The sequence below is a fragment of the Cyprinus carpio genome, chromosome B7, assembly GCF_018340385.1.
Source record: "Cyprinus carpio isolate SPL01 chromosome B7, ASM1834038v1, whole genome shotgun sequence".
Taxonomy (NCBI): domain Eukaryota; kingdom Metazoa; phylum Chordata; class Actinopteri; order Cypriniformes; family Cyprinidae; genus Cyprinus; species Cyprinus carpio.
Window position 1 is genome coordinate 508,198 of NC_056603.1, and position 12,433 is coordinate 520,630.

Consider the following 12,433-nt stretch of genomic DNA (forward strand, 5'->3'; position numbering starts at 1 on the left):
ACTTGTTGTATTGTGGTTTTGTCTTTTTGATTAGTCAAATTACCAACCATTTTGGTGTTTAAAAGTATCGTCATAGATAGGCAAAAATTCATAGTCCGAAGATGTAAAAAGCTCAGAGTAGAATGCCCGGTTTGGCAAAAGCAGTCATGCAATTTTGTCTAAGAAATATTTATTATGTATGCTCTGGTCACTTTGAAATTACCTTTTAAATATTTATTTTTATTAATACACTTATTTGGTTAATAGAGTTTACTAATATATACATAATATATTAATATATACTGTATAAAACATATATTATTTATTTACTAATATATGTAGTAATTATAATAATAATAATAATAATAATAACAGAATTTGATGTACATTTAAACTAAATGTACACTTGGAAGGAAACAGCTTTTTAGATGCTGTACTTGACAAAAGCAAAAGCAAACTGCTCAAGAGAAACTAAACACAGATATTTGTTCTTTCTAGTTTCAATTGCGATCAAATTAAATCATAATGCAACATTGATACTAATCTCAAATTTTCTCCTTTACAATGCTTCTGAGCGTCACACACTGTGATCATAAAAGTTGATTTCCAGAGTAACTGAGAAAAGGCAGCGCTTCAACCCACAGCCTTTTAAATAGACTTTCTGACAGTCTTTCACTAAAACAGACAATCACACTTCCATGGTTATCCCTTACAAAACACACACACCTGGATGGCTCCATGCTAAGATGTTGTGCATTAGTGCACGAAATGAGTTGTAGCGTTGAGAATCGAATCGTAGAGAAGAGAAGGGGAAGAAAACCGGGCCCAGTGATGTCACTACAGTGCAGCAAATGAAGAGGTTATGAGCGATGAGGTCACCCATTCTTCACTCCAGTCTGTGTCAAAGTCTTATTGTTAGACTGACAGACAAACAAAGCCCTTTGTAAACATCCATACCGGGCTGAGCCTGCCACCCAGTTGGAAATGACAGATGTTACAAACATACTTGGATTTTGCAACACATACATCGACGCCATAATTGACCCGGCAGAGGACTGGTTTGGATTTAAAACCAGCTCTTTGCAAGAATGAAAAATGAGCAAAATTACAAATTAAAGTGCTTTTGATTCAAAGCATGATTATTTCCTGCAGTGCCCGGGCTTACAAAATTAATCAGGATTGAGCCTTGATGAGGCACAGGAAAGTTTGGCAGGAAACCTTTCTTTCGTGTGTGTGTGTGTACGAGGAAGTAAACTTGACCAGGTGGCCTGACAGTCCTGTCCAGCTGTCAGCCAGAAGACCATAGCTGGTGCTCACCTCTGACCAGTCACAGCTGCCATGCTAATTACCCTGTTCCAACCGTACTAATCACTGACTCCAGGTCAGTCCTGCATGACCCCCTACTTCCGGAGAACTGGCCCATAATGGCACTAAATGTGGAGTGGGAAACTGGACATTTCAGAGTCACTGCAATGCTTTATTGCACTAAAGTCTCAGTCAAAAATCAATATTTTTAGTTCAATATGTTTTTTTTTTGGGAAAACAGACTGACCAGCAGTCAGTGCAAGTCTGCTGAGTTTTTGTGCTACGATAAACATGCGGGGAACTATAGTACACGTCATCATTGCATACCAATCTTCTTTACTAGGGCTGTGTATTGCCAAGAATCTGGCAATACGACACGTACCACGATACATACAGTATCGCAATGGTATCGCAACCCATGTAAGTAAGGCGATATATTGGGATATTTCTTATTTTAGGAATAGGATTTTTTTTTAGGAAAGCTGTCCATTAAGAACACACCACCATATGCAAACATAAAGCACCTAATAAAGAATTAAAAATGATTTAACCAGAACACAGTGGGATCTGCATTTGCAATAATCAGTCCCTGTAAAAACATTCAACTTTTTGTGCAGTATGAGTAAAGAGGGAAAATTTAAAAGTGCTTGCAGAATCCTTTAGTTAAATGTATAATACATATAAAATTTATTTTATAAAAAGACCATATATATTCTAGACCCTGTTTTTTAAAAGGTTCACAGTTTTAAGTTTACAATTGTAACTTAAGCAATGTCATAACTTTTTTGATCTGAACAAACAAAATTGCATCTGCTTAATATCAATGAAAAATAAAGTAACGTGCAGGGTTTCTAAGAAAACAAAATTTTTTTAAAACAAATAAGATAAATACAGATGGTAAACATTCTCAGAACCTTTCCCACTGGATTTCACAGGGGTTTTTCAGTTTGTATTTTTGTTCCGCGTGGAATCGCTGAAAACCGCGACGCGAGCACCGCCCCAACTGCACAAAAACACCCTCCAAAAATGAGAGAACGCTGCTCTCTTTGTTCAGAGATGAAGATGCTATCAAGCAGTCGTGATATAAACTTAAAATGAAACAACTGTATGATGAACTTGTCTGGTATGATTTTTTTTTTTTTTGTAAAACATCAATATTCCATTTTTGAGAATCGATACAGTATCGCCAAAACAAAATATTGTGATACTCATGTGTATCGATATTTTCTTACCACCCTGCTCCTTTACGCTATTTTTATTGCTCTACAATGAAGTAAAGTTGCAATTCAGTACTTCTTGGGCAAAGTACTTAAGTCCAATGAAGATGAATGAGAAGCTAGTTACTAAAAGATTGCAATTTCACAGTTCTAATCACAACACCACAAAATTAAAATATTTACGTATCCTGACCCAGACGTCAATATTTGTATTGCCAAGCTGATTCCCATAACAGCAATGAGCATTTGAAATTCCATCACCCCAGATTTATTGTCATTGTATTAAACAGTCCAAAAAACCGTCCTAAGATTCAAATTCTAAATCTGACGGGACCACAAAAACGGTTTCAGAATAGTAAATAGTTTAACAAAGTAACCACTAGACAAGTTTTTGTGTGTGTGGCGTTTAGCCACATGTTCTGACAAAATGGAACTCCAGTGGAAGAGCATGAAAAGGGTTTATTACATCTAGGGATTTAACCGATTAACCACGAGCCGGTTTGAAAATAGATTCAAATATGTGGCGATTCAAATCGGCTGAGATGCTAAACAAATTGTGATTCATTTAGTGGTAGGCGTTTATATGAATGCATGTCTGAGGAGAACTTACTGCCTTTAGAAAAGTTTAGATGGTATTTTTTCTTTTTCATCTTGCCCTCTGTATAATGCATATTAAAGTGGCAGCGCTGCTTTGTTTAGAGCTGAAACCAAGGAAATGCTTTAAGGTGCCACCTGCTGGCAGAGAGTGAATCTGCGTCTCATTCAGCTCGTCTGCTGTTTCAAATGCAGATATTTTTATGACATAGTTTCACAAAACTGAAGTCAAACCATTCTGTTGTTGCTTCAAAATCTCTAAAAATATACAACCTAATTTAAATTAAAAACTGCTAATGTTGCGTGTATGCAGCTCTTTGTTTGGATCATGATGTAAAATGCAGTTGGTTGCCTCTAATTTTTAATGGAAAGAGCACAGACAAAGCCTTATTTTGTTTATATTATGAGATTTCTTTTACAGTATGTGTTTTAGATTTATTTGATTTGGGGCTTGTTTTAAATTTTAAAATTTAGTTTTGTTATTTACAGTTTACATTCCATTTAAATTTTGTCATTTACGCAGACGCTTTTATCCACCAAGCGACTTACAAATGAGGACAATAGAAACAATTCAAACAACCAAAAAAATGAGCAATACATATGCAAGTGCCTATATCGTATATTATTATAGTTATATTTATCATTTCACAATAAATGTACAGCATTTTGTCCCAAGCAATAATAAAAGGACATATTAATTCATAATTTGTTCTTAAATATAATTTTGTTAAAAAAAAAAAAACTTTACTCGTGAATCGCATCATGAGTTGAGTAAGTCATTTCATCCCTAATTACATCAATAAAAAAAAAATATCAAAAGGATAGTGGTTTCCTTTGTGGAAAAGCTGATCACTCAGATTAGAGGACATCCATAATCTGTTGAGATTTTTCTCTATGCTCAGAAACAAATTGCTAACCTCAATAACCTGCAGATAAGAACAGCAAACCGTTTTGAAATTTAATGAGCATGCAGTCTTTTATCGGCTAACCGCTTCAGCTAGCTTGAAGGAGAATGGCAAGGAGATTCTGTCTCCAAATAAACGCCTGTGTTCACTCTGTCTTGGGGAACCTGGGACCTCTATTAAAATAGCTGGGTTCCTTTTTGAACGATTGTTTGCTATGTCTGTATCTCTGGCTCCATTTCCTTCCCCAGCTGTGTGTTGATGGCCTTTGTTGCTGTGATTGTGAAGTGCTGGAAAAGGAAATTATGCTTATCTGGGGTCGGTTTGGTGGATAAGGTCCTCTGACAATCAAGCTGCAAATATGTCGAGACGAGGTCAGTCTTCGCCAGCGGCTATAGGAACATAAATGTGATGACGGTGACTTTTTTGTGAAAAAAGGGCCTATAAGGGCTTCCTGAACCCGTGAGTTCAGTGACACAGTTCTGTGGAATACCGCAGCCATTCCTCACATCATTCCCATATTTCTCCCCCCTCTCTCTTTTTCACCAGCACAGATTTGCAGCTAATTAGCAACTTGGAGAAAAAACAGCTTGAAACCTTTATTTAAAGCTCTAGTCTATAATAAAAAAGCAAAAAAGAAAGCCACCAATCATATATAAGATCAGTCCTCACTCTATTTCTCCCACACGTCAGAGAAAATGTATAAGGCAATGAAAACCAGAAAAATCTAATTCGAGTCTTTAAGCATGACTGTTGATGCAATAATGTTGGTATAACTCTTTAGTATATGGACTAATTCTCACTATTAACTAGTTGCTAATTAGCATGTCTATTGTTAACCAAATTGGTGTTTATTGGTACTTATAAAGCACATATTCGCATGACCATATTCTACATTCCTACATCCTACCCAATATCTAAACTTAACAACTACTTTACTGATTATTAATAAAGCAGCAAAATTTAGGAGTTTGAAGCAAAAAGTCGTAGTTAATGGTGAGAATTGGACCCTCAAATAAAGTGTGACCTACTGTCCCCCAAATTGGCCTAGATAATGGCAACTAGTTGTTTAATAATATATATATATATATATAAAAGATAGACATTCAAAAATATTATTTTACTTTTATTTAGTCATTATTGTTATTACTATTATTTATAGTTTGATGCTATAAAGAGAATTGCATGTAAATACAACTTTTTCTGAGAGGTTTTTAAGCTTAAGGAAAGTTTCATTTGTTCTTATTTAATTTTGTGTCTACATCCTAATTTCAATAATTATTCTTATCAGACTTTCAAATGTCCATTTATTTGGGTCAGTCTGTTTTTGTGAGGTTAATGCTAGTTTTGTGCAATAAATGTTATAGTTATGTTCTGAATTTGAGAATATGTTAGTTTGTACATATGGCCATTGAGAATAAAAAAAAAAGAGCAGAGAATTCTCTCTTCTGAGATGCGTCATAAATAAAATCCCAGGTTTTGCAGGAGATGTCGGATATCAGGAACCAAGGGCTCGTATAAGGTACAAAAACAAGCTATCAAACAGAGCCAACGGCCCTCAGCAACTATAAATAGGCCCATCAGCACTATAAGTGTGAGGGGTACAGAAGCAATGTGTCATGCAGCATGTATTAAACTCTCTCAAAGCTGTGTTGCAGTTGTGTCCTCACACTGAATGATGCTCAGCAAACATTGATCCACTGCTTTTCCTCTTCTCTCCCCTAAAAACAAAACTCCATTACTGAATACTGTACTTCAAAGGCATCCTCTTTTATCAGTTTAAGTACTGCAGCTCCTGGGTCAATTTCTTCTTACTTGCAAGCAATACTACATCCATCATCCACAAAATTACAATGAGTTCATAAGGTAAAAGCTACTTATCTGTGTAGCAGTTTGCTCTTGCAGAGCCGATGGCTGTAAACAGTGGACCAAGCATCCTGAAGGGTAATCTGTATTCTGAAAGGCTGGGTGGTCTTTCCCCAGACATGTCTGAAAATGGCTGTTTTTGTCTTTGCTGCACAGCATTGTTTCAGCTGTTCTGGTTTAAAAATCAGCACACTTCACCTTTAACCCTGACACACTCCAGACTCAGGACGCTGCTAGTTGAGTCTCACGATCATTGACTACGGGCTGTAAAGTCTGGTTTAGGCATGTGCAAAACTATACATTTGAAATTAATCAGTCCTGTTGGGTTTTCTGGAAGACTTCAAGTCGTCCCATACATAATGAGGCAGCTCCTTCGGCTTCTCTTAAACAAGTTTGGGGCTGTTTATATTTCTGAGTTTTTGAGTTCAAAGACAGAACTCTATAGACTGGAACAGAATGCAAGGATTTTGTGTTTCTTTTTTTTCTATAACTATTTTTTAACCTGACATTTTTAACCTGTGCGTCATGAGAAAGCAACACTCGTGACAAGGCAAAAAAAATAAGAAGGAATGCACTGCCAAAAACAAACAAGAAAAAGAATATCAAAAAAAAAAGAAAGATCTAAAATATTTATTTCTAAGAACATCATTTAAAACTACTCAACTATTTGGAAACTGCTTATTTTTATCAAATTTAAAGCTTCAGTCCGTAAACTTTTTGGTAAAAATTATATGAAATTAGTATTTGAGCAAGTACAAAACCAGCCAGTGTTTCAAAAACTATCGCCTTTAATTTCAGTGGTATTGGGTACGGTTTCGCTGGAAATTCGAGCAAGGCACTGCATCATACGTCACATTTGTAAAACATAAAGAAGTTGTCCCGGGGGTACTAGGCTGTCACATGTGAGGATCTGCAGGGTGGCAGATCGGTTATCCGCTCTGTTCTCACAGCCGCTATAATAGCTAAATGTGTCATTTTGATGTCGGATTGAAATCCAGAAAAAGGATTGTGTGTGTTATGAAACGTGAATGAAATTAAATTATATTCCCGTTTTAACCATGTGCTTCTGATTACAGAATCGCTGGGATTACATGAGATTTGGTTTTTAAAAGGGGTCATATGATGGGATTTAAAATTTTTCCTTCTATTTCTGTTGTGAGTGTTACAAGTGGATGCAATGAATGCCTTGTTTGTAATGGGTTTTACCGGTTTGTCTTATCTCGCCAAGTGTCCACAAACAGTGTTTGGGGCGTAACATTTGTCACACGCTTGAGGCATTCGGGCAGTCACAATGCATGGATAGGTGGACCAATCAGAGAGAACACCTCGCCAAAAACAATAAAATTGCAACGTTGTTAGAAAGGCGGGGGCTATAGAGGAGAAAACAAATAAGCTACAGTATGTGGAATAATTAATGTGTTTTTTGACCTTAAACCAACATAAACATTGCAGATTACACCCAATACAAAAATCAAATGTTCTTTTTCAGTACATTACACATATGACCCTTTAATGACAACCAATTCGAAAGGGAGATAGTTGTTTTTGGCGTTTAAACATAACTTTTAATATGGAAACAATCTCCATTGCTAATACACACTATAATTACAGGCCGCAATGCTGAGGTTGTTAAACCGGGGCTCAGACTGCGAAGACTGCGACCCATTTTTTTCCGCCAGTGGCGCCTACTTTTGTTATACGCCCACTGGTGCGGACCAACCGCGTTACCCATCTCATAAGCTCTGCTATTTCTGTTGCATTTGAGAAACATCAAATGCGCGGACGGAACGAAATGAAACTAAACCGGGCTACATCTCAGCTGCACAGCGTGACACCCAACCGTTTATCAGCTTCGACCGTGACGCACAACAAACTTGTCCGAGCTCAGAACAGCTTTCCACGGGGAGCCAGGGTTGATTGCGCGGACACTGTTACTGCACAGATGCAACAGTGCTGCGAGATCCAGTGAGAAGAGTTTGAATTCGCCACACAATGATAAGGTCTGCAGTGAGATTTAATGAGAAGCATTCAAATTCTGCAAAGAAGTCTCTGTTATAAACAGTGCTGGACAACGTGCCAGGAAACCAGAAGCTGTAATGCTAACTGCAACCATGGTGTTGTGGTAGAAATAGTCAAATGCATTACATCATTCATTTCAGGGTTTGTACAACCTATTGTGAGAGACCGAAATTCAAGCACTTTTCCATGACTTTGCAAGCATTTCACACAACTGTTTCCAGCACTTTGAAGCTCTAAAAGGATCCAGTTTGAATGTTATTTTTAATGGGATGAACAAAATATACTTTGTGGTAAACAAACACTTACGTAAAATTTAAAAAAAAATACATCAAATCCCACAATTATAACCAAGTAGACTGCAGCAGAGGAGCACTTATTGGGCTTATTAGTTATTTATTTCTACTTTTTCTCTACATTTTGAAATGATAAAATTTGATTTGTCAGAATTTTACACTTTTTTTGTGTATGAAGTAAGAAAAGTCACAAAGTGCTTTTTCTACACTTTTCAATTGCTACAAAATCACACACAAATCACTGAAGTTGGTCAGTTCCATATGCTATAAATATAATGTTTATTTAATAAGAGTGGAATATAAAAATTTTCTGTATATAAAAAGTAGATTTGCACCCTGTTACTGTTGTTAATAAAGTAAAATTTTGTATGATCTTAACTCAAGCTTAGTGCTTTACTGTCAAATCTGTATAAAACAACAAACAAAAATTGCGAACGATAAATAAGAAATTAACATGAAATGTTATTAGTAACTGCACTTATTAATGCAAAACAATAGTAATTTTATGATTAAATGATGTTTATTTTGAATACCCCCACACACCACCCCAGCGCTACCAAATCTGCTCACCTGGCGCCACCATCTGTAAAAACTTAGTGGCGCTGGTGCCACTGCTCTCAAATCTTAGTCTGGAGCCCTGTGTTAACATTAATAATTTGAGAATAAACTATTACAATAATAATAATTTGCATGGTTTGATGTGACATGAGCTAATTTAAATTAAATCACCACTGGTAATATTAGCACGATGTTATTGTAATGCATTGTTCCTTAGTTGGTCAGAAACAAACGTGGCAGACTTGTTTACTTGTTCAGATGACAATATCTGGTAAAAATTCTTATTTGGGTCACATATTCCCAAGACAAAGGCTAGAATCTGTGATTGCGAAGTACAGTAAATATCCACACGGGTGCGGTCACATACTCCTCAAAAACATTAGATTTCAACCGCCCTGTGCACAAGAGCACATCCCAAGCAAGAAAGATAAATCCGCAAACAGCTGCAATTGCAGGTTTTCAAACAGAGATGGCGACAAAAGAGGCAAACCTTTCCTTGACTGCAGCTTTAAACCAATTAGGCAGAAAGGAGCTAAACGACCATTAGATGAAATTAATACGTTTGTGTTTATTCCGTATTTAAGGAGCGTGTAACTCAAATAAATTTCTAGCTGTACTTAAGAATATTTTGCTTACTTCCAACTAATAGTTTGAAATGGGCACAGTCAAAACTTATAAATGGCACAAAAACCTGGCAGGCTTTGCCAACTGTTTCCCAGTGAACTGATAAAATCTAGTGCACCCCCCCCTGACACCCCAAATTTACATTAAAACAAGATAGAATCTGTGATTACAGACAGCCTTTGTCATTTTTCTCTGTGAAATATTGCTCAAGAGGACCTGTAAATGGCGTGAAAAAGCTGAAAACAGTTCCCCATTTAGTTTATTGTTAGAATGCAAGACTGGGCATAGATTTCAGATCAGTACAATATTAGGCTCAAGTGTCCCACTCACGGCTTCCGAAGAGGTCAGAGCACAAAAATCTGTTTGTTGACTCCAGTAAAAATCTCACTGCTGTTTGCACAGAACAGGAAAGTGAATGCAAACTGGACAAAAACAAAACAAAAGATAGAACCTTCAAAAGACGAAAAAAAACTGCCATATCAACATCTTTGACAACTATCTAAATTTTCCAGCTTGTCTGACAGATTGCTTTAGCCAAAATGAAAAAGCAAATGGATAAACACAGGGCTTTACTAAACTACGATAATAACAGTGATGCACTGATATTTAAAAAATCTGGCTGATACAACATATGCCAATCCAATTATTTTAAAGTTATGGCAAATATAACCAATAAATAATTGCATAATATTTTGTCTGAAATAAAAAATAAAAACGAGTCGTGCAATAAATGAATTTGAGCAACACAACATCATAAATATCTAGCATTAAAAATTCTCTGAAGGTTTTCATTTAACAGTGTTACTCAAACATGTTTTAAAGGAGTAACTTTAACTGAATATAGATGGCAAAAGTAATCTAAATATAACAAAAAATAAAAAAAATGATATTTCCAATATCATCCAATATCAGTAAGCATTAAAAAAAAACATCTAATCTCAGCCAATAACCAATATGCTACCAATGCATCCCTGATACATAATTATGACGAACTGCATGTTGTCTTAATAACACACAAAAGCAAAACAACATACATCAGTCCAGGCTTCTGAAATTTCCCAATTCTAAAAACTGGTTTAAAGCAAGTAATGCTTCTGGATAAGAATACTTTTCTGCTTTGACCAAAAAAAAAGGGAACTGAGCAACACTTGACCTTAAGTAACTGTGTGTTGAGATACAGTTATGAAAATACTGTTATGCCAGTGTTTGCAAGATTAAACCAGAAGCACTGGAGCTGGATGCTCGGGCACTCTGCTGCTAGGCCGCATAACTGGCGGCTGACACAGGAAAAACAAATCCAGACTAAACATGAGCTGTGTCTGCAAACACATGATGAATCAGACACACAAACACACACAACAACCCAATCAGACTTTCTCATGTTGGGGTTTTACAACATGACAAGTGACAAAAGCCGCCAGACTCATGCAGTTAAAAGCTCTAAATAACAAATCCCTTGATGAAGAGCATTTTGCACCTAGATGCAATCTATCTATGTTCAGTATATCAGATACAAGTCGTGCAAATACTCTTCCTCTATGCTGTAACACTGCCAATGCGAGGAGGATGAAACTGACCTGCTGCATTCTGCATTAACTCTGCTTTTGTCAAAAGAATCAATGACTCAATGCTTCACTGCACACACGCCTGTATTGACCTTCACCGCTCTCACACGGTCTTGGCGAAGACTGTTAAAGAGGGATCACACAAGACGCGGAGACATTACGCACAACACATGACTTCAAACACAATGCATCAGAAACCCTGACAGCTGCGTTCACTGATTCAAGCCGGAGCGGCTATTTTTTTTACCGCTCGTTCATTATGAAGCAGATATTATTAACAGATTGAGGTTGATTGCACAGTGACATAACCTCTACTAAACACTGCTGAATTAACATATAGAGCATTATAGAAAAAAATCAGATGGCCCACAAATTACGTTTACAGTGGCATCAGCTCCTTCGAACTGACCGTGTCCAAAGACAGATCAGCATTCCCATCACGAGCACGCTCCAATTCATCACTGGTGTCCAGACAGCTGAGGAGGTGCAAGGCTAGTGGGGACTGCATGCCAGGGATGCAGTAAGTCTTTGAGCTTTTTTTAAAAAAAAAAAGCACTCGGGATGGAATAACTGCGAAGAGACCATGTCAATAAAATTTTTTGGATACTCTCACAATCAAGGTGTGTTCTGCCTTTTGGGTCCACTGACTTCATGCGTTGTGGCCTTGCAGACGGCTTTGCTGATGGCGGACCCAGTCATGCTGTGCTGGGGGCCGCTGCGACGCTTGCGATCTGTGATGGACGTCCTGACATTTTTATTCAACTCTGAGATACGAAAAATGACCCTCGCTAAACGTTGACCTTGTCTCGCTGCAAAGGTGTGTCTTTCCACGATTTTACAAAAAGATATACACTAACTCGACACAAAACGGTTTGGAGTTTGATACGTTCGAACCAGCCACCAAGTCAACTGGCACTAATTCAAACACACACTAGTAGCAAAAAAAAAAAAAAAAAAAAAAAAAGGAAGGAAGGAAAACTTGACCTTTCTCTGACTAACTAGTAAAAATGTCACAACTAGATATGCCGTAACTAATCTGGAGGGGCGAAACACGGAGCTTTTGTTAGCTAATATATACACTAAATACAACATTGGCACCAAGAGAGCAGAAACTGGAAATATTGAAGTCTGAAGATACAAAACAAACTGTTGGGAAAATGTCATAGCTATCAGTCAGGCCAGCTCAGAGGATTCAGGCAGAAAATATCACCTGTCAGCCAGCTTGAGCCTCACCAATACAGACCTTTTAAAGGAAAACACAAACTGGATCTGGGAAGCCTCCAGCCACCGACATCGACTAGGAGCTTGAGATTTAGATCTGTCCTGGCCTGCGGTTTTTCCTGCCTTTATAAACACTACTATTACTACTGGCACCAAAACCTAACCAGTCAAGAACTCTGAACAGTTTGCTCGCGAGAAATATGCATAGGACACACAAACCAAACCCTATGAGAGACTTGGCAAAACAGACGGTGAGAAGGCTGGATTAACTTAAAAAACTTAACTATACG

At 37.2% G+C, this 12,433-nt stretch overlaps 1 pseudogene; it reads right to left on the minus strand.

Annotated features, from left to right (window-relative positions):
- Positions 1–12,216, minus strand: part of LOC122138031 — a 37,739-nt pseudogene extending 25,523 nt beyond the window's left edge.
- Between the last annotated feature and the right edge of the window lie 217 nt (positions 12,217–12,433).